This window comes from Artemia franciscana, unplaced genomic scaffold, assembly GCF_032884065.1.
Source record: "Artemia franciscana unplaced genomic scaffold, ASM3288406v1 Scaffold_209, whole genome shotgun sequence".
NCBI classification, from domain to species: Eukaryota; Metazoa; Arthropoda; class Branchiopoda; order Anostraca; family Artemiidae; genus Artemia; species Artemia franciscana.
In genome coordinates, this window is record NW_027063105.1 from 449,881 (window position 1) to 474,263 (window position 24,383).

At 36.5% G+C, this 24,383-nt stretch overlaps 1 long non-coding RNA gene across 4 annotated transcripts in view; it reads right to left on the minus strand.

Moving 5' to 3' along the window:
• The window catches only part of LOC136042826 (uncharacterized), an 82,203-nt gene that overhangs the window by 54,664 nt on the left and 3,156 nt on the right, over positions 1-24,383 (minus strand). For 2 of the 4 annotated variants that reach the window (XR_010621452.1, XR_010621450.1), the window contains exons 2-3: positions 18,560-18,673; positions 2,090-2,223 (exon numbers count right to left, since the gene is read on the minus strand). This is a non-coding gene — a long non-coding RNA (uncharacterized LOC136042826). Of the gene's footprint in view, positions 1-622; positions 718-2,089; positions 2,224-18,559; positions 18,674-24,383 lie in introns of those variants that run through there. The other 2 variants (XR_010621453.1, XR_010621451.1) reach the window with 2 other exon arrangements.

Genomic DNA, 24,383 nt, shown 5'->3' on the forward strand with positions numbered 1-24,383 from the left:
ATTTTTTTAAGAAACTATATGGTACATTTCTGCTATATCACCTTCCTATATAGAAGCTAAGTAGAGCCCGTTTCTCAGGCTAATCCTAATAAAATATCACAAAATATGATGAAACTATAATACTTTAGAAACAAATCTAGGGTATATATTTGCACATTCGGGGGATAGGGGTAAAGTATAGCGGGTGTACATCCAAAATATTAGGTACAATTATCCTGCATATTACGCAGTGAGAATTATTTTTATAACTTCAAACTGTGAAAAAATTCTACCCCACCCCCCTAATGTGCAAATATATAGCCCAATTTATATTTTTCCCATCTATTCTGTCACCTGTCTTAGTTTGTCTAATGCTAAGAAGAAAAAACTAACGAAGAAACCGGTTCTACTTACCTTCTATATACACAGTCACTATAACAGAAAAGTACCCCCTAAATTTCAGCTGGGGGACAAACTGAGGTACGGGATGAGCAGTTCCTCCCCCCCCCCTGCCTCATATCAAATTAACGCTTGAGTAAATTTTGCATAAATATCTATTATTGTTACATACATATATGATACATAGCTCACATCAATGATTAACTACTAGAGGAAGAATTACAATATATACAAGTTGCCTCACATTTATCTCTAATGAATTCCTTTTCAAACAAACCCAACATAGCAAAGTAATTATTAACGCGTCTATAATATAGACCGTGTAGTTTCCCAAAGGCGTGTAACAGAACTGAAACGATATTCTTACAAAAAGAATAAGATAGGCTCTCTGCCAATTCGTCCATTTTTAACCAAAAATCCAACTAACAAAGAGACATCTTGTTACATTATGAGGAACGCGTTGTTCCTGCTAGGGGTAACAAATTTCTTAAGAGGTAAAGGGTGCAAAAACTGATGAAATAAAGAAAAAATTTAGTTACTGCATTACCGTGAATGTCCAAAATCTGGCTGATTTCGAGATTCAACAGTGAATGTCCGAAATAACTTTTTTTCTCCTTGGATTTAGTCAGAGTTACAGTCAACTTTTTCAGTTTTATGCAAGGTCTCATGGTGACAGGTCAGGTTAGATTTTCACCCATTTCTGAGATTTATTAACTTAATTTAACCTAACGCGAACTGATATAGCTTTTTTACCATCAAAGCATGCATAAGACTGAAAAAGCTGATTCGCCACTCTAATTGAATCCAAGGAGAGAAAAAGGAATTTCAGACATACACCGGTGAATGTCAATATTAATCAGATTTTGGACATTCACAGTCACAACTATCCTACAATGACTATCCTCTCTTCTTGAAAAGGAAGATCGAAGTTCGAGTGCTTCTTTACAGACAAAATAAGGAGTGTTAGTTGTGAATCCTTTTTGAATCACTACTTTTTATGGATTCTTTACATATACTAAAACTGGCTGCAGCACCAAGATGCCTAACACCAACACAGCTAAGCATGCTCCTCTTCCGTTCCAACATATCTAAAGCCTCCCTCTTTACACACACCCAACAATTTCTAATTTTCCTTAAATCCTTCCTTAACTCCCCTGCCTAATCTGAGGACGATTTGCTTCCCGTTTGGCCCCGGATGATTGGCTGAAAAGGAGAATTTGTTACTACCAATTTTTCCTATAGCTTATTGTTTGAAACACGGTTAGTCTGATGGGCTAGCCCATCATGATGGGCTACAATTCTTTTAATACAAAAAATTATGAAGCGTACGTAAAATCATCTTTTTCTTGCTTAGATCTGTTTAGAGGTTTTTCACTCACTTGAGGAGGTATTTATCTTTAAATGAACTCCACCGGCTGTGGCCAGGGATGCAACTCCCCCCCCCCTTCTCTAATAACTCTGAACAATTATTAAAGTATGAAAATGAGAAATAAGGTTCTTCGGCTTTTAGGGATTTCTAGTTTCCCTCCTTCTCGGACCTTGGCCATCCAAAATAAATACGAAAAAATAAATCAGGCATAAAGGTGATGACCCCAGTCTGTCGATTTTACTAGTAGAATAGCTTTTTCTAATCATTGCAGTCCTTTTCCGGATTTTCAATATATCAAAAAAACAAGAAGAAAAGTAACAATAAAAAAGGAGTTCCAACTACCTGTCAATCCCTCGCAAGACCCCTTCGTAGGAAACTTGGGAACAACCTGCTCTTCCTTTGGTCCTTTGGATGGATGGAATGAAAGCATAGTCTTTGGATAGATGTTTAAATGGTAGGATGACAAACTTTTGAAGCTATGAAGAGAATTCAAATATTATAGAATGATAGTAAACCATCAAACTGGGATCCTATGGGGGTCAAGCATCAGGAATTCCACCTCCACCTCCAACACCCCCAACAACATCCATCCCTTAATATGTGCATAATTCTACATGGGATAGACTGTACCGTCCATATTAAAATTCAAGAACAAGATGCGTACACGTACATGAATATTAAAAAAAGCAAGATTTTTAAACTGAAAGTACGGAGTAGCATAAAACAATAGCACGAACAGAAGCTATTCTGTATATGAATAGGATTGCCGTTTCCTCAATACCATGCTCATTGCAAAAAAATTGAATTTTGGCTCCATTATTTAAGAGAGACTCTAGTTTTATAAGAATAATGAACTTTTTTAAGTTCTAAAAAAGAATTAAGGGTAAAGACCGCTTTGAGAAAGGGGCAGCACTCCTCATATACATGATAATTTCTGTTTGTTTAAGTTTTAATGTTGCTCCTTAATTTCAGTTGAAAAGACTTGCTAAATTTTTTTGAATTTCTGATCGTTTTTTTAGTAATGCCAAAAAATCCATTTCCCTCTCCATGGAAAATTTCTTTTACCCACGAAAATTCCTCGATAAAAAGTCCTCCCACGAAGCCTCCAACCCTCCCCCCTGCCCGAAAAATATATGTACACTTCCCAATCACCAACACTAAGTGTATACACAGAGCAAAATTCATAGCTTTCACGCTCCCAAGGGGAATTGGGGGTTAAGTAATGCTCGGACATATTTATTAGATATTTTGACTATGCTGAACGGACGGTTTGTCTCAAAATTTTGATCGGACGACCTTAGAGACAAAGAGGGCATGAGCGGGGGTTAGCTGCCAACCAATATTTTCAGTCACTTAAAAAGAACAATAGGACTTTTTATTTTCGATCAAATGAGCCCTCTTCCGATCTTCTTGGATAACTGGTTTGATATGATTATCCCTGGGGAAAACAAACAAAAAGAAGAAACAAACAACACGCATCTGGGATCTTTTATTTGCCAAAAAATGTAAAATTCAAATTTTTAGTATATTTGAAACGATATTTAGTATATTGAAACTTCTACAAAAGGATTCTCTGACCTCTCTATTTCTGATCAAACGAGCATCCTTCGAAGTTTCCATGACCATAAGGCAGAGGTCGGGATGAGGAAGTTTCCCTCTTATACAGAATAAGTTCCATTCATATTGATAATGGAGCTGTTTACTTTATAGTAACAGGGTAGACAAGAAATATTCCCAGAAACTAAGAGGGATTAAATATATATTTCACATTTTTGATGTGTTTTTTAAGCTTTGTTCCCCTCCCCCGAAGAAAACAGCCCCCGAACAAAAGTCCTGAATATGGTCCTGGGAATTACACATCAATTTCTACCTCCACCCTCCTCTTGTTTCTTTCTTAGAACTAATTCTGTATTATTAGAAGGGTCCATGAGAGTTTTGATGTGTTGGTATTAAAATGCGCCCTTTGAGGCATTTTCATCCCTTCCAAACAAGTCAAAATATTTTTTGGTTTATACAAATTTCACTGTGTAAGGTAGATCTCCTGTTGTTTTACAATTCCAAACATTTGCGTATGAGGGCTTTAAGACTCTCCAATGGGGTTCTATGATTGTTTTGTAGCTAGGTAGAAAGGGAGATGCCTCAAAGGGTGTATTTTAATATCAAACATCCAAACTCTTAATGAACCTTCGGATAAACACATAATTAGCTCTAAGGGAGAGGCGGTGAAAGAGTGAAGGTATATATTGATATAAAATCCACAGGCCTGTATCCAAGACTTTTGTTTTGGGGGGGGGGATAGTTTTGGTGGGGGGGGGCTTTCAGTGAAACTGATATTTAATCTCTCTTGATTTCTGGGAATATTTCTGGTTTACGCTGTTATTATGAGAGTAAAGAGAGACATTACACTCCATAATGAGCAAAACTCATTCCGTATATGAGGGGGACTGCCCCTTTGTCATCCCCACTTCTGCCTCATGGTTTTAGAAACTTTGGAGGATGCTCATTTTACCAGTAATTGAGATCTCTCGTCCGTTCAAATAAATCAAAAGTGACTGGATACAAACCAACCGCAGGTGAACGCAGGTAAATTTACAGGTAAACCGGTTTTAACAAGGGTGACGCTAACAGAGGATAAACCGTATCTAAAATATCGTGACAACGAGCTGTAAGTCAGTAAGCTCAATAGTAACCGAAACATTAAAAAAAACAGAAGTTTGATACCAACAGATATATTCAAAGAATCGACTTCTGCTGATTCCAAATATATCAGTTTCATTAAGTTTAGTTTTACCCAACAAAGGCTTTTGGCCTGATAAAATTTGCCTGACTTTAAAAAAAGGGAACACCCCAGAAGTCATAGAATCTTAGTGAAAACCACATCATCAGATTCAGCGTATCAGAGAACCATACAGGAGAGGTTTCAAGCTCCTTTCTGCAAAATGTAGAATTGTGTATGTTTTGCCAGAAGAAATATTACGAATGCGTGCTATTTCTTTGTTTTTGCTGTTTAATTTTCCAACGGTGATCGTATCGACCCAGTGGTCCAAGAACATCGGGAGAGGGCTCATTCGACCGGTGACCAAGTGACCAAAAAGATTGGAGGCCAACTAGGTCCCCTCCAACGCCCTTTTTTCTCAAAATTGGTAATTTAAAATTTGAGATAGCCATTTTTTTCAGCATAGCTGAAAGGCCGAATAACTATGCCTTTAAAGATAACATAACCCATCACAATCCCTGGGGAAAGGTCTTTTAAGTTATAGTATTTGCCCATTGTTTAAGTTTAGTATTTGTTGTTGGGAAGTATATATACTTTATTTCTGGTTGGGGGATGAATTTTCTGCAGGAAATTTTCCACAGGGAGAATTTTCCATGGGGAGGGACGTTTCCAGGGGGTTAATTTTCAGTGGAAATTTCACACTGGGGGATTTTGCCAGAATTCCTATAAGACATTCTTCTTATGTCTTGCTTTGTCTTTGCTGAATTTCACCCGAAGCGATCTTAAGGGTAGTGGTCCGGGGAAGTTTTCACAAGGATGGAATTGTCTAGAGGATATATCCGTCGATAGGATTTTTTCGTGAAAGTGGAGTCAGATTCCCTGGCATTATCAAAAAAAAAAATTCTATTCGCTACAAGTTTTAACTTTGCTCCTTACATTCAGTTGGAAAATATCTTTGAAGGTCCATATTGGATTTGTGACAAACAACGATTAATATATCCGGTAAGAACACAGAAAAGGCATCACTTTATTCGTAGGTTAGGAATGAGGACGGCTCAATATTTAACAAACACTCAATTAGGATTTTTTACTACAAAAGAAAATACTCAAAGTGTACTCTGTGACCAGATGCACGTCAAGTGAATCAAATAAAACCGGATGATAAAGCACCATAAGTTTATGAGTAAACGGATTGAAACAGGAGTAAATGTTGGCAAAATGTATGGAAAATACCCGGGGGTATTTTAATATTGTATGAAATAAATAATGTTAGTACTTCTTCCATAATATTTAGAGGGGAGTGGATTGTCGCAAAAATGAATTTATACGTAAACAAGAGCTAAGAGCTCATATGACACTTGTGACGAGGTTGGAACAGCCAAGAGCTCATATGGCATGAGCTCTAGCAAAATTCTAAGAATCAATAGATTGCTTTAAAAGGAAAATCAGAGGCTTAATGCCGGTCGGGACTTAAAATAAGACCTCTGAGTCACAAGGTCCTTCTAAATATCAAAATTCATTAAGATCCGATCACTCACTCTAAGTTAAAAATACCTTAATTTTTGTAATTTTTCCTCTCCTTTCAGCCCCCCAGAGGGTCGAATCGGGGAAAACAATTTTATCAAGTCAATTTGTGCAGCTACCTGACACGCCTACCAATTTTTATCGTCCTAGCACGTCCAGAAGCACCAAACTCGCCAAAGCACTGAACCCCACCACCTAACTCCCCCAAATAGAGCGGGTCCGGTCCGGTTACGTCAATCACGTATCTACGATATTTATAAGCGTTTTCCAAGATTTTCGGTTTCCCCCTCCAACTCCCCCCAATTTCAACAGATCTGGTTATGATTTGATACAAGAAATCTAAGACACGAGTTCCTTCTAAATATCAAATTTCATTAAGATCCGGTCGCCCGTTCTTTAGTTAAAAATACTTCAATTTTTCTAATTTTTCCAAATTAACAACCTCAGCTTCCCCAAAGAGAACGGATCCGTACCAATTATGTCAATCTCGTATCTATAACTTGTGCTTATTCTATCCATCAAGTTTCATCCTGATCTCTCCACTCTAAGCGTTTTCCAAGATTTCCGGTTTCTAAGATTTTTGTTTCCCCCTCCAACTCTCTATGTCCCCAAACCCAATTCAAATTGAAAATGGAGCATTTGAGACATAAGATTCGTTTATATTTCGGGTTTCATTAAGATCCGATCACCCATTCGTAAGATACCTCGATTTTCACGTTTTCCGAGAATTCTGGTCTGCCCCCCCCCCCAGCTACCTTCAATGTCACCGGATCTGGTCGGGATTTAAAATAAGTTCTAAAGCACAAGATCCTTCTAGATATCAAATTTCATTAAGATCTGATCACCCGTTCGTAAGTTGAAAATACCTGATTTTTTCTAATTTTTCCTAATTACTCCCTCCCCGAACTCCACCAAAGAGAGTGGATCCGATCTGGTTATGTCAATCACCTATGTTGGACTTGTGCTTATTCTTTCCACCAAGTTTCATCCTTATCTCTCCGCTTTAAGCGTTTTCCAAGATTTCAGGCCCCCCCCCACCCAATGACACTGGATCCGGTCGGGATTTCAAATAAGAGAGCTGAGTTTCGAGGTCCTTCTAAATATGAAATTTCATTAATATACGATAACTCTTTCGAAAGTTAAAAATACCTCATTTTTACAATTTTTTTAGAATTAACCCTCCCTCTCAACTCCCCCAAAGAGAGCAAATCCGTTCAGGTTATGCCAATCCCGTATCTAGGACTTTTTTTTATTCTTCCCATCCAGTTTCATACTGATCTTACCTATTTTTTAAGATTTCCGGTCCCCCCCCCCCAATGACGCTGGGTCCGGTTGAGATTTAAAATAAGAGATCTGAGTTACGAGGTCCTTCTAAATATTAGGTTTCAGCAAGACCCGATTACTCCTTCGTAAGTTAAAATACCTCATTTTTCAAATTTTTCAGAATTAACCCTCCCCCCCCCCCCCCGAATTCTCCCAAATAGAGGGGATCCGTTTAAATTATATCAATCATGTATCTAAGACTTCTGCTTATTTTTCCCACCAAGCTTCATCCAGATCCCTCTACTCTAAGCGTTTTCCATTATTTTAGGCCCCCCCCCCCAAACTCCCCCCATGTCACCAGATCCGGTCAGGATTTAAAAATAGAGCTTTGAGACAGATATCCTTCTAAATATCAAATTTCATTGAGATCCGATCACCCATTCGTAAGTTGAAAATACCTCATGTTTTTTAATTTGTCAGAAATAACCCTCCCCCCAACTACCCCTAAGATATCGGATCCGTTCCACTTATGTCAATCATGTATCTAGGACTTGTGCTTATATTTTCCAACAAGTTTCATCCCGATCCCTCCACTCTAAGTGTTTTCCAAGATTTTAGGTTTCCCCCTCCCAACTCCCCCCCCAATGTCACCATATCCGTTTGGGATTTAAAATAAAAGCTTTGAGACACGATATCCTTCCAAAAATCAAATTTTATTAAGATCTGATCAACCATTCGTAAGTTAAAAATACTTCATTTTTTCAATTTTTTCGAAATTAACCAGCCCCCCCCCCCCAAATGGTCAAATCGGAAAACGATTGTAATTTAATCTGGTCCGGTCCCTGATACGCCTGCCAAATCGCATCGTCCTTGCTATCCTGGAAGTGCATAAAGTAGCAAAACTGGGACTGACAGACCGACAGACCGACAGAATTTGCGATTGCTATATGTCCCTTGGTTAATATCAAGTGCCATAAAAAAGCAAAGTTTTTCTGAGGGAGGCAAAGAGCGAAGTTGAAAATTAAAACGGAAAACATTTATTACTTCACAGCTATCAAATATATACCAATAAAACTAGTATATATAAACCAACTTATGTTTCCCCATGTTTCTAGGATTATAGAAAACTAGCGCTTAGTTTGACTTTAGCCTTTATTATTTTAATTTGATTTAGCACTATAAATAAAAAAATAAGAGAGACTGTTAGGTGAGAAGCCACTTAAGGGAGTGTTTACCTTTAAATGACCTCCACCAGTTAAGACAAGTTTTTTTTTTTTTTGGAATGTCTAGTCTACCCTCTTTCTCTTCTTATTCTGAATAAATACGAAAAAATAAAAGAAAAATAAAAAAAAAGGAAAGTAACAAAATAAAAAAAAGGGTTCCAATTGCTGTCAATCAAGCAGTTCGTGGTAACGAACTGTAGTAAGGAGCGACCCGGCTCAATAGCAACCAAAACTCTAAAAAATGGAGTTTTGATATCAATAGCTACATCAAAAGAGTCGCATTTTAATGCTGATTTTAAATATATAAGTTTAATCAAGTTTAGTTTTACCCATCAAAAGTTACGAGCCTGAGAAAATTTGCCTTATTTTAAAAAATAGGGGAAAACAACCCCTAAAAGTCATAGAATCTTTAACAAAAATCACACCATCAGATTCAGCGTATCAGAGAACCCTAATGTACAAGTTTCAAGCTCCTATCTACAAAAATGTGGAATCACGGATGCGTGTTTATTTGTTTGTTGTTTTTTTTTTGTTGTTTTTTTCCAGGGGTCATCGTATCGACCAAGTGGTCCTAGAATGTCGCAAGAGGGCTCATTCTAACGGAAATGAAAAGTTCTAGTGCCCTTTTTAAGTGACCAAAAAATTGGAGGGCACCTTGGCCCCCTCCCACACTCATTTTTTCTCCAAAGTCAACGGATCAAAATTTTGAGATAGCCATTTTGTTCCGCATAGTCAAAAACCATAATAACTATGTCTTTGGGAATGACTTACTCCCCTACAGTCCCAGGGGGAGGGGCTGCAAGTTACAAACTTCGGCCAGTGTTTACATATAATAATGGTTATTGGGAAGTGTACAGCGTTTTCAGGGGATTTTTTTTTGGTTTTGGGAGTGGGGTTGAGGGAAGGGAACTATGTGGGAGGATCTCTCCTTGGAGAAATATGTCATGGGGGAACAGAAATTCAATGAAAAGGGCGCAGGATTTTCTAAAATTACTATAAAAAAATGAAAAAATAAACATGGAAAAGTTTTTTCAATTGAAAGTAAGGAGTAGCATTGAAACTTAAAATGAACAGAGATTATTACGCATATGAGGGGTTCTAAAAATACTTTAGCATAAAGAGCGAGGTATTTAGGAGGAGATAAATACTTCGCTCTTTATGCTATAGTATTTTTAGTAATTTCAACTATTTATTCTATGGCCTTTCGGATTAGGGGGTCATTCTTAAAGAATTGGGACAAAACTTACGATTTAGTGTAAAGAGCGAGGAATTAACGAGGGTACAAACCCCCTCATATACATAATAAAAATTTAAGAATATAAAAGTTTATTACGTAAGCTAATTCTTAAGTTACGTATATTTTTTACTAATAAAAACATTCGTTAAAAATTAAAATTTATAGTTGCCTTTTTATGTAACCGAAAAATTGCAGGGCAACTAGGCTTTCCCCGCCCCTTATTTCTCAAAATCGTCTGATCAAAACTAAGAGAAAGCCATTTAGCCAAAAAAGGAATTAATATGCCAATTTCATTTTAATAATTTATGTGTGGAGAGCCAAAATCAAACACGCATTAATTCAAAAACGTTCAGAAATTATATAAAACAAACTAGTTTTTTTAACTGAAAGTAAGGAGCGACATTAAAACTTAAAACGAACAGAAATTACTCCGTATATGAAATGGGTTGTCCCCTCCGCAATCCCTCGCTCTTCACGCTAAAGTTTGACTCTTTGCCACAGTTCTGCTTTTTAAAACAATTAAAAACTTTAGCGTAAAGAGCGAGGGATTGCAGAGGGGACAACCCATTTCATATACGGAGTAATTTCTGTTCGTTTTAAGTTTTAATGTCGCTCCTTACTTAAGGTTAAAAAAAACTAGTTTTTTTATGTAATCTCTCGAAAGACCCATCCATAGGCCACTTGAGAAATATTTACAGAGATCTTGAACAAGAATACAATTAAGAATATTATTTTTTTTTTTTGAAAATTCTTAGTCTTTGGACAGATGTTTGGGTGGTAGAATGACAAACTTTTGTAGCTGTAAAGAGAATTCAAATATTGTATAATAATAATAAATTATTAAGCTGGGTTCGTTTGAGGCTCAAGCATCAGAGACCCCGCCCTTCCACACCTAATACATATTCACACATCACCCATTCCATAATATAGGCCTATGCATAACTCTAAATGGGAAGGACAGCGCCGATCATATTAAAATAACTACTACTACTAACAACTCACCACAGCACATATCCTCCTGAGGATAACACAGCTACACACGATCCTCCTTCATCTATTCAAAGCCCGCCTCTTTACACCTTCCCAGGAGGTTCCCATTTCCTGAACAAAACACTTTAAGTTACAGGAAATAAAAAAAAGTGTTTGCAAATGAAAATAAGGAGTAGCATAACCACATAAGACGAACAGAGACTATTCCTTACACGAAATGAATTTCCCCCTTCTCAATGCTAAGTTTTTAATGCTACAGTTTAACTTTGTGTTACAATTATTTAAGAATGACTCCTGAAACACAATGGTGATTTAATTAGATGATTAATAAATAAACAAGCGTTTTTTAACTGAAAGTAAGGAATAACATTAAAACTCAAAATGAACAGAAATTCTTTCGTAGATGAAGGGGTTACCTCCTCCTCAGCACTTTGCTCTTTACCCTAAAAACTTTACACCCTTTAAAAAAAAAATTCGTATTCTAAATAAACGGCCCCTGTGTTTGAGTAACTGTTCTTATAAAATTCAGACGATCAGTCGAACTTTAACTTAAAGAGTAAGGTATTGAGGACGGCATAATTTCACTTTTATAGACGGCATAATTTCGTTCGTTTTGATTTTTATGTTGCTCTTTACTTTCAGTTGAAAAACATGTATTTTTCAATTAATTTCTGATCGGTTTTCAAATAATACCGTTATATCTGGCTCACTCTCCAAGAAACATCCCCCTTCTAACAGCAAACCCCTCCTTGCTGTAATCCCCCCCAGTAAGATTTCTTTCAGACGACTCAGCCTGCAAATTTTTCCTTGGCTCGTTTTCATTTGAAAAACTTTAATTTCTAATCGTTTTTTCCGGCTATATATTTGCATATTAGAGGGGAGGGGGTCTAAGTTGAAGGCGCTGCTCAAACATTTTACCCCCCCCCCCTTAAATATGCAACTATGTAGCAGATATTGTGATATAAACCAAAGGTTACATCAAGGTTATATTTCATTGCGATTAACCTAACTTCACTTCTCGAGTGTGAACTGGCTGATACAAAAGAACCGCTTGTTTTATAAGTTATAAGTTAACGTCTTTTTACCTAAACCAAATTCTTATTTTAATAAATACAATGACAGTAATCACTTCCCTCTTTTAAATAGTAGGAAAATTTTGAATTTTGAAGTTTTGTTTTGTTTTTGTTTTTTTTCGATAGCAGTCAATACTTGGTTATTCTGGTTTTTATGGTCTTTAAATTATCCCACTGTAACTCGAGCATTTTCCCTACAAAAAATCACCGAGAATGAAGTGGCCTTAAAAGCACTAACAGCACTATGAAATACGAAACTAAAATTAAATTAGACCTACGTTGCCTGAGCAACGTGAAGTGTTACGGCAACCTTTGTCCGGCTTCGCCGAATAAAGTGTTGCGAAAGCAACACTTTGGTTTTGCTTCTTTGCTATCGGTTAAACGCTGAACTTGTCAGCCTATCGAAGCTTTTAAAACGTTATGTTCAAAGAAGAACGCGATAAGTAATCACATGATCAAAGGCTATTCCTCAGCGTTGAAAAAACAACAATAACAAAAGAATATCGAAAGAAGGGAGCTATCTGTAACGGATAGCTTTTTGGCCCCAGGCAAGAGTTCTGCGGAGCTTTCCAAAATGTAGTGCCATATTCATCAATCCGGCCTGAGGTCCACACTTTCCGTAAAAACCGCACAGGTTAGACCCTTACCAGTTTCCAGGAATAAGCTGACATCGGCGGCATAGGAAAACAAAAAAAAAAAAAAAAAAAAAAAAAACAGGACAAAACCAGTGTTGCTCTCGCAACACAATAAAGCAACCAATAGAAAGCACAGGTCAAATTAAACATGTAGCGCTCCCACTTTTGATGTGCCATTTTCACGAAACTAATAGCATAGGCCATATTGTGTTAGTAATCTTGAAATGTCTTTACCAACAACCCACAGGCCACTTCCCAAGGACCGTTTTCAGCAGATAAATAAAAATCAAATAATGCAATATCTTAAGGTTAAAAAAATTATATATTCGATAAAATTATAATTTTTACAATAAATTCGTTAGGTAAGTCACAGAAAAAAAAAGTGAGAGTCGATGCGTATGTTAACGCTGATTACAACCGGATGTGTTGCAGGGTATGCACAATTTTAGCTGATTTCGAAGGTTTGCTTATTTTTTTTGGTCGCCTTCCCGTCGACAGTTGGCTCGCAGGTCCAAAATTCAATTGAATAAAAAAAATCATCAGAAATTAAAGAGCAACATTAAATGAACAGATATTATTACATATATGATGTGATTGGTCCTCCTCAACACCCCGCTCTTTACGCTAAAGTTTTTAGTACTTAAAAAAATTATTTTCTAAATAAATGTACACTGTGTCAGGAATCGTTCCTAAAGAATTGGGAAAGAATTCAAACATCAGCGTAAAGAGCGAGATGTTGAGGAGGAGCAACCCCTCATATACGTAATAATTTCTATTCGTTTCAAGTTTTAATGAGGCTTATGCTTTCAGTTGAAATAACTTAATTTTTTATCTCTGATCGTTTATGTAATCCCCCAAAATCTGGCAACACCTCCACAGATAAATCCCTCTTCTTTATGGATTTAATTTAACTGAAAATTTAACCCCGGACAATTAGCCTATTCGGTTAGTTTTTTCGGTCGAACGAAAAAAGCACTACCACCATCTAGTCTTAGGCGTTTTTGACAGTTTTTCGAACTTGCAAAAAAATCGTTAGTGTTGACACAAGGTAATCTTGACACAATTTCTGCGTCAAGATTAGAGCCAATTTTCACTCCTACATGTCATCTAATCTCTTGAATAAACCATAAAAATAGGTTCTCTTAGCCCCGAAGTGTTTAAAAGTCTAACCGTAACAAAGGTGAACGAACTAGTTAGTTACGCCAAACGACAAAGAAGAGTTCAAAGAACAAATCTTTAGACTCAAAGGTCAGAATACTTTTTAAAAAGTTAACTTATGTTTTAAATTCAATCATGTAACATTACTTTTAATCGATTCCTTTGTTTAAATGAATTTAACTATATTAAAGGTTATTAAATTGACTTGATTCATTAATTGGTAAATTCAATTTTATAATTATCCACTAACAGATATAGTACTGAATCAGATTGAACTTACATACAATTATAAGAACAAATAGACAGGGTACCAGGCAGAAATATGATGTTTTTTAGGATATTTTAAGGCCTGGGTCAGTAGGAATAGGGATAGTTGGTATTCAAGCTAAGGAAAAACTTGGTGTAGGAAAATAAAACAGTAATGGCTACATACTGCACAAAGCTTGTCCAGGTACAACAATCTAGCATTAACAAATACAGAATTTGGTCATAAAATAGCCCATAAGTTAACATGGTATTCATAAGATGGTAAGATAGCTAATCTTTACTATGCTATTGTAAACCAAAGACTGGCTGGATCAATAAAAGATGATAGGGCATTGATGGTAAAAGTAAAGGTGACCATTAAGTAGTTTTTAGAGCTAATTTAAAGCTTAAATTTTTGAAAGGTAACATACCCCTCGGGAGGCTATAAGGTTGATAAACTCAAGAATGAAAATTTTAGAGAAGCTTTCCGGGAACAGTTGAATGCTAAAGAGGAGAGCTTAAAATCAGTAATAAGAAAAGAGTTAAAGAGAGATGGCCAGAAAATTTCGAGAATATGTTTTGAATAGGGGAAAGGTGTGGAGAATGGTGGCTACGAGGTCAGAAATAAGCTAGGAAAGATTATGAATATTAAAAAAAGGAAGTGCCTCAGGATATTAGGAAAAGCCTGAATATAACCCTGTATAAGAAAGGTAATAAGAGTAAATGCGGTAATTGTAGAGGCATTAGCCTGGTTTCTATAGTTGGCGAATTATTTAGCATGATGATACTCTTGAAAGATGCTATTGATTAAGTTTTAAGAGAAGTTTAAGTCCTCAGACATGAAACACGTTTAGTCTTCAGTCTTATAGATTACAAGCATGCGTTCGATTCAGCTGAATGAAGAGAATACACGAAGACATTAATCTTGTAAGTTATACCAGACAAATGTGTTACGGTGATTAATGCATGTATGAGAATAACACTGCTGCAATTAAGATAGAAAATGAAGTTTTGGCAATCTGTCATCCTTCATCTGCAAAAGGTGGCCTAGCAATCTCAACCTCTCTCTCATTATAGCCCTAGAAAGCGGGAACGAACTACATTTTTGTGCAATCTTGTGTTTGATATACGGTCAGTTGGTGGGATGTCCAAAACAATTCTCAGGTGATTTCTCTGGGAAACAACTAGCTAATCTTCTTCCGCTTTTCTGAGCGCCCAATGTTCAGAACTATATTTGACCTCTGTCATAGTTTTCCAATATTCTAATCCTTGTTTGCGAACTTATTCTTAATCTTCTAGATTTTTTTAAACTGTGAAAAAACATACCGGGTAACACTGTGTAACACTACCAAGGTAAGTGAACTATATATTTATATTTATAGTGAAAAATATATAGTAAGAACTATGTATTTTTATCAGAAGAAAGATTATGGATACGTGCTTATTTTTTTGTTGTTTTTTGGGGGGATAATCAGACCAAAAAATGGGAAAAGGCTCATTTGAACGGAAATTAAAAGTTCTAGCGTCCTTTTTAAGTAACCAAAAGATTGGAGGGTAACTAGACCCTCTCCCAAGCTCATTTTTCCCCGAAGTCTCCTGATAAAAATTTTGAAATAGCCATTTGCTTCAGCATACTTAAAAAGGCCCCAAAAAATGCCTTTGAAGACAACATGACCGCCTCCCAGCCCCAGGAGAGAGTTCTTGAACTTATAAAGTTCGCCTTTATCTTTACGTATAGTTTGTTATTAGGAAGTATACGGATTTTTTGGTAGAGAGGGGGGATTTGTGCTTTGTGTTGGTTTCTATCAAACAAATTTTCCGTTCACAGGTAAATTTCCTGGGGTGACCTTTCCAGGGGAATTTTACACTGAGGTACTTTGACCAAATACCCTTACGAAATTCTTTTTATTTGTCCTATGTTTTCTTTGCCTACTCACTTTAATATGCGAATATGTTTCAGGGGAAACTTTCAGCATGTTTGAATTACTGGGAAATAATTTGTATGGACAGATGGTTTCCGAAGTGATCGTAAAAACGATTAAAACCTTTTTTGCAAATAAAAGAACGCTACGGAGAATTTTTGAACTGACTACACTGAAAAAAATATTACGGAGCGAGAAGGGGAAATTTCAGCAAGAATAGAATTGATCAGAAGGATTTTATTAACTGGGAGGAACTTTCCACGGAGGAGTTTCTCGTGAGGAGAGGATGGTCAGATGGAGGATGAGCCAGATTTATCGGCATTATATGAAAAGCAAAGAAAATTAAATATAAAAAAAAATTCAAACTGAAAGCAAGGAGCAATATTAAGACTCAAGAAAACAGATATTATTCTGTATAAGAAGGGGTTGCCCCTCTTCGATGCCTTACTCCTTACACTAAACTTTGGTTTGTCTAATTTATCAACAACAACTCCTGAACCACGAGGGCTATTGAATTTGAATAAGGAGTTTTTTTAAAGTGCTAAAAACTTTAGCGTGAAGAGCAAGATATTGAGAAGGGGGGCAACCCCTTCATACACGGAATAATTTCTGTTAGTTTCGTTTTTTAATGTTGCTCCTTACTTTAAGTTGAAAAAACTTATTTTTTTATTTAATCAAAACACAGAGTCAATTTTCCATTCCATTAAAAGTAAAGATTATTTAAGCTAATTTTATTGAAATATAAACGTTTTCTATTACCTAAAAACATATTTTTGTTTCATAGAAGTAAGTGGTTAATGCTCATTAACCAAGATGTTGAACAGGAGAAAATGACCTAAAAAATTCAACTAAATTAAACGTTCAGAAAAGGCTACAAGACCCAAAAACAAACTTTTCCTAGCAGAATCAAACAGTTCGTGGCAACAAACTAGTAAGGAGCGACCCGGCTCAAAAGTAACCAAAACTCTAAAAAATGAAATTTTGATACCAATAGCTACATCAAAAGAATCGTATTTTAAAGCTAATTTTATATATATAAGTTTCATCAAGTTTAGTCTTACCCATCATAAGTTACGAGCCTGAGAAAATTTGCCTTATTTTAGAAAATAGGGGGAACACCCCCTAAAAGTCATAGAATCTTAACGAAAATCACACCATCAGATTCAGTGTATCAGAGAACCCAATTGTAGAAGTTTCAACCTCCTATCGACAAAAATGTGGAATTTTGCATTTTTTGCCAGAATGCAGATCACAGATGTGTGTTTATTTGTTTGTTTGTTTTGTTTTTTAGTTGTTTTTTTTTTTCCAGGGGTGATCGTATCGATCCAGTGGTCCTAGAATGTTGCGAGAGGGCTCATTCTAACGGAAATGAAAAGTACTATGTACCCTTTTTAAGTGACCAAAAAAATTGGAGGGCACCTAGGCCCCCTCCCACGCTAATTATTTTCCCAAAGTCAACGGATCAAAATTCTGAGATAGCCATTTTATTCAGAGTAGTCGAAAAACTTTACAACTATGTCTTTGGGGACCACTTACTCCCCCACAGTCCCCGTGGGAGGGGCTACGAGTTACAAACTTTGAGCAGTACTTACATATAGTAATGGTTATTGGGATTTTTTGTTTGGGGGGAGGGGTTGAGAAGAGGGGAATATGTTGGAGGATATGTTTGGAGAAGAAAATTTCCATGAAGGGAGCGCAGGACTATCTAGCATTATTTAAAAAAACACAATGAAAAAATAAATATGAAAAAGTTTTTTTCAACTGGAAGTAAGGAGCAGCATTAAAGCTTAAAACAAACAGAAATTATTATGCATATGAGGGGTTCACCTTCTCCTAATACTTCGCTCTTTACGCTAAAGTATTTCTAGTAATTTTAACTATTTATTCTACGACTTTTGTGATTCAGGGGTCATTCTTAATGAATTGGGACAAGATTTAAGCTTTAGTGTAAAGAGCGAGGTACTGACGAGGGGGTGAACCCCCTCATATATGTAATAAAAACATCAGAATACAAAAGTTCGTTACGTAAGCTAGTTTGTAAGTTACGTATATCTTTTACTAACAAAAACATTCGCAAAAAATTAAAAGTTCTAGTTTCCTTTTTAAGTTAAAAAATCGGAGGGCAACTAGGCTTCCTCCCCCACTCCTTTTTTTTCTCAAAATCATTCGATCAAAACTATGAGAAAGCCATTTAGCCAAAAAAAAATATATAAAAAATGTTAATTTGGTTTTAATTATTCCTCTGCGGAGAGCCAAAATCAAAACATGCATTGATTCAAAACGTTCAGAGATTAAATTAAAAAAACAGGGTTTTTTTACTGAAAGTAAGGAGCGACATTAAAACTTAAAACGAACAGAAATTACTTCGTATATGAAAGGGGCTGCTTCCTCATCAACGTCCTGTTCTTTACGCTAAAGTTTTTTAACTGTTTTAAAAAGTAGAATTGAGAGAAAGAGCCAAACTTAAGCGTTTAGCGTTGTTGAAAAAACTTAAGTTGAAAAACTTTTAACACTAACTTTAACACAGTTGAAAACACTTTAAGTTGAAAAAACTTATTTTTTATCTAATATAGTAAAAACACAGTCAATTTTCCATTCCATTAAAATTAAAGATTATATAAGCTAATTTTATTGAAATATAAACATTTTCTATTACCTAAAAATATATATTTGTTTCATAGAAGTACGTGGTTAATGCTCATTAACCAAGATGTTTACCAGGAGAAAATAACCTAAAAATTCAACTAAATTAAACGTTCAGAAAAGGCTACAAGACCCAAAAACAAAGTTTTCCATGCAGAATCTCTTAAAATATAAAGACATACCTTGCTTGTTCGCATCTGTTGTTTTTATAACAAAGGCAAATCAAGAATACCTTCCACTGGTCGTTCCATAACCTACAGATACTTCAGGTTACCCGTTGCCGCTACCTTTGGGTCCTGAAATAATGAAAGAGGTAATTTTGATGGTTAGTCTTTAAGATAGTACAGCTAAATTTATTTTACTCCATACTAATATGATTGGAGAATGAATTTTCCTTTGGGTTGTGTTTTCCACAGTAAACAACAAAATATTTCTCATCGTTGCAATGTTCTAGGGAAATATTCCAAATTACAGCAGAATAAATTCTATTTGAAAAAAATTTATGTCAAATTTTGCATGCCATTAAAGTTATCATTTTAAAACATATCGTTTCAGGATTGCGAAAGCAGCGAAATCCAATAAGAGTAGCCTAATCAATCTGTTTGATGTAAATGCACAGACATTGTTACAATCAAAAACGAATGTTACTTGTAGACGTTCCTAGACGTTTTGATATGCATACAAGTCCTTACTGTGCTTTAGTATATCTGGCAATAAACCTCACAACACACAAAAATGTTGATGTTAAATTAGAAACTAAGAATAAAAATGTGACCAAGCTATAAAATGTCCAAGATGTGCTGATTCCCATGTGTCTACAAAAGACACACCCTGCCAAAACCTCTTAAAACTAGAGGAAGACCCTTGGGTGGACTTGAATGCCTAGTTAAACTCCTGTATTGTACCACTTGTACCGCTGATAATTTTTTGGCTCTTCTCTAACAAAATTTGCAACTGTGTGCTCCTCTCTCAGCAGTCTGATCAAAAATATTGAAAGTCAAGTATACAATTGGGTTCTAATGGGCAACTTCAACTGTGATTTATGCAATGAATCACGTCCCGAAAGTCATGAACCCCAAAGAACTGGGCAATCTGCGACCAATTTCTCTAACTCCAATATTATCAAAAGTTCATGAAACTTTTTTTAACAAATGGCAACTACAAGGACTCAGCGAAATAACAGACACCCGACAATACGGCTTCCAACAGGGGTGTAGTACAAGCCACTACCTTGTAAAAATTTTTGAAACAATGGTAGCCCACCTTTAAAATAATGAGGCATTTGTTGAGCTTCTACAAGCAGATGTCAGGAAGGCTTTTGATACCTCTAGTCATGAGGAGATATTAAAATGCAAGGAAGGTTTTCACCCTTTTTTAATCAAAATAGTTGAAAGTTTCCTATCTGAACGAAAACAGAAGACCAAATACAAAAACAATCCGCCAAATACAACGACCCTAACATGTGGTATACCTCAGGGAACTAAGCTAGGTCCTACCCTATTCTTGGTACTTTGCAACATGATGGCTACATGGCACAAAGATCGTACAAAGTTCGCTACAGAAGCAGAGCGAAATCCTAGACCTACAGGAAACGGTAACAAGACTGGAGCAAGATTTTTCAGCAAAAAAACTCACCATAAATAGAACAAATCAGAAATAATGAGGATTTCATTTTTAAAGCATAGAATACCAGATTTACCTGATACTAGTAGTTCAGAAAACGAGAATTCTGGGTGTCATTTTTAACAATAGATTGATATGAGATGACCATAAAAATCATTTAATTTCCCAAATTATCCCTCTACTAAGGTCTTTGGCAAAATTACGCCAGTTTAATCTAAGCAAAAATGCAATGCTTACTTACTACAAAACTCACATGAGACCAATTGTAGAATAACGCTTGATACAAGGAGGCACAAACTTCTAATGGGCTTCGGATATGGCTTTCTCTCATCACAGAAGCATCACGATATCCTACCACCAAACAAAACAAGCACAACACCCGGCACCACAACAAGCTACAGCCATACAACCCTGGAGCAACACAGCAATGCAGGAAATCATTCTGACAATATTTAAACACTCATTTTAATTTATAGTTTTATATATTTTGCGATTATTTATTTTGATATTCCTCAATAAGTTATTTGTCATCGTCATAAGTCAAGCCACACTGAACTTATTTTAGAGTCCTTACTTGCTGGTTTTTGCATTGCCCTAAAACTTGCTAGACACGCATACAATTATAATAGTGGAACTCACAGTGTCTTCCTTGGATGTACATGTGGATGAGCATGATTACAACCATCTCCCAATATCCTGAAGTGTCTCCATTTCTTTCTCAATATCACAGTTGCCCATAATTGGCAGCCAGCTTGATAAGAAATGGTGTTATAAAAGTCAATGGAGGAAAATTGACTTTCCATTATACATTTCTACCCTTGCTGCTATCCTCTCAAACATTCAAATCCCAATCAGCTTGCTGTGCACTAGTGTTTATTTAGCAAAGGCTCACTCCCTGTTAAGCACACATTACCTTCAAATTGTTGCCTGTTTGAAACAAGCAGAAGCTGCTGCTGTCACTTGTGTCCAGGTTTATTTAAAAACTTGTAGTCCCATTTGAAATATGTCCCCAAATTAAAAGGCATTAAAAATAGAGTGAAGTTAGGACTTCATATATGGATTGCCTTTGGCTGCTCAAATGTTGGCTATGGTTTTAATATTAAAAAGAAGACCAAAGACGAATTCAAGCAGTATCTGCATAGTGTATGGTATAATGGCCCGTAATTTCCCAAAACTGCTTCTCAACTGAGACAAGTGATCAATTCCTCTAAGCTGGAACCCTAAGCTTCTGGCGATGCTATTCCTGTGGATTCTTGGATTAAGCACTATTCTAGTATTTTCACATTTATTAACTATGCTATACACTCTTGTTTCTTGTATCTCCTTAGTGATTTAGTTCCCTTGAAGCTGAAACAGAAGCATATAACCCTAGTCTCCTGGGAACAAGTGCTTAAAAGTATTAAACAAATTAAATCACAACCTAATGATCATAATGGTATTGCTGTCTCCCACCTCCAAACAGAGTAGCAATATATAGTGTTCCACCTGCACCTGCTTCTCCAAATGTGCTTGGCGTCTTCTCTGGTGCCTGACTCCTTTCTAAGCAGTGCAGGAACCTTAGTGCTAAATCACAAAAAGGATCCTTTAAGTTGTGATTCCTATAGACCCATAATGTTAGCCAATATTTTTAGTATGTTTTGTTACCTTTTGTAACAGAAATTATGGATAACAGTCAAAATCATTTTAGATTTAGATGGCATATTGGTCGCCAGCAGCCCACAATGTTTTAACTTCTGTCTTTTAAAAGGCTTAAGCCAGTGGCTTTGAGGTCCATGTTTGTGCCCTGGACCTGTCTAAAGCTTTTGACAGTGTTTTTCATGCTCAAGTTATGTTTCCCCTTGTCAGTTCTGGAGTCAATATTCCTCAACTTTCTTCCAGTTGTATGCTTATTGCTTGTTTTTTTTGTTATTAGCTTTTGTGCTTACCTTGCACCGCCAGTAATGCTTTTCTTGCTGTCTATGTGTGTCATTTTTTATTGCAGGTAAATGCACCATATATCTGAAGCCAGGCGCTGTGCCAACTGTACATCCAGTGAGACACAAACCATTTGCCCTTCATGACAAGCTGGAAAGTGAGTTAGAACAGCTGGAAAAAACAGGGAATTATACAAAAGGCCACAACTCCAATGGGGTGGGTGAACTCAATTGTCACTGTTAAAAACAAGACGGTTCTCTGCGTTTGTGTTTAGATCCAAGGATCTAAATAACTCTATACAACGACCCTATTACCCCATGCCAACTTTTGAAGATGTAGCTGCACAGCTCCATGGTCACAACAGATTCACCAAACTAGATACAAAGTCTGGATATTGGATTCTCAAACTATCAGATGAATTATCAATAATGACAATTTTTAATACACCATTTGGAAGGTATTGATACATGAGGATGCCATTTGGCATTGTCTGTGCTCAGTACATCTTCCAACAGAAAATGGAGGAAATATTCAGCAATCTAGAGGGACTAGGTGTGATTGTGGATGACATAATAGTATCTGGTAAGGATGACAAGCATGATAGGAATCTTATATATGTGCTGGAGAGGGCCAGAAAGGAAGGAGTAAAATTCAACCCTGAAAAATGTATATTCCGTGCTCCAACTATCCCTTATTTTTGCCACATCATCACAGCTGAATGTATAAAACCTGATCCAAGGAAATTTCAAGCTATAAAGGACATGCTATATCCAAAAAGCAAGGAAGATCTCATGATGTTCTTAGGATTGGTCAATTTTCTATCCTATTATGCTCCAAATCTCTCCGCCTTAAACCACTCATTCAGAGTTAGGAAAGCAGGCTATATTCCAGTGGACAGATGTTCACAAATCAGAGATGGAAAAGATCAAGGTTTCTATTTGTCATAACCTAGAAGCATTTGATGCTCAAAGCAAAGAAGTAGAATTAAAAACAGATTCATCAAAGCACCGCATTGGGGCAAAACTCCTAACTCATGGAAAGATAGTAGCATTTGCCACAAAAGCATTGAATGAGATGAAACAGTGCTAATCTCAGGCACCACCAAGGTTGGAAAGGATGATTTATCAGATACAGGCCTATGATTTGGAGGTTCACAGCATTATAGGCAAAGACATCCTGGTAGCTGATGCCCTGTCAAGTCTGCACCCATCTGAAGAAAATGACAAATTTCAAAATGAGATAGAATTTCATGTAAACTCATTTGTCAAACATATTCTGGTCAGCAATACAAAAATGGAGCAAATCTGAAAAGAAAATCTGCAAGATTCAGTAATGCAAACCCTCACCAAGGCTATCCAGGAAGGGTGGCCTGCTGTCAGGAAGTCTTGTCCAAGATCCATTATTCTGTACTAGAATTTCAGAGAAGAGCTAGCAGTTGTCAATGGCATCATATTGAAGGCTGACCAAATTGTCATTGCTTCAACCATCCAGCCAAACATTCTACAGCACCTGCATGTACCCCACATGGGAATGGAAAAAACCAAATGGAAAGCACAAACTGTAATGAATTCTGGTCAGACAATGTAATAAAACTGAAAATCTAATAAAACTGAAATTCTGGCCTGGAATGAACCAGAAAATAGAAAGGTTTAAAAAGCTGTGAATCTTGTGGGAAATACAGACCAAGCAATACCAAAGAGACAATGTTAACCCCCCACTATCTCAAGGCTCATGGGAAATCATTGGTATTGACCTCTATCAGTTGGAGGGAAGAAATTACCTTATTACTAGCAATTACTATAGCCATTTCTCAAACAGATTGACAAGCTGAACTGCAAAACCTCATTGGTAATCATCACCAAACTCAAGTCCCATTTTGCCAGATATGGCATACCTTTGAAGATCTGGTCAAACAATGGACCACAGTTCTCATCCAGTGAGTTCATTACATTTCTGCAACTGTATGACATACAGCTCTGTACATCAAGCACAAATTTCCCAAAGTCAAATGGACACATAGAAAAGGCAGTAGACATGGCAAAAAGAATCATACAGAAGACAGTTGACTCCAAGGCAGATCCATATCTTGGTCTCCTAGAGTACATGAGTACTCCTATCAGTGGATCTGCATCACCAGCACAACAGCTCATGAGCAGGACTCCAAGGTCAATTCTACCAACCATTCAGCTGCATCCCAAGGTAATACCAAGAAAAGAGATCATCAGGGTTCATGAAAGAAATCAGTATAGGAAAAAAACTCACTATAACCAGCATGCAGGAGACTTACCTGAGAAAAGCCCAAACAAACAGTTTGGATGAAACTGTCAATAGAAGAAAAACAGTGGAAGAAGGGGACAGTTCTGTCAATGCCTGAGCCTAGATCTTACTTTGTACAAGCTGAAAACAAAAGTACTTAAAGAAGAAATTGTGTGCATTTAAAACCCAGATTCGATACTCCAACAGAAACCA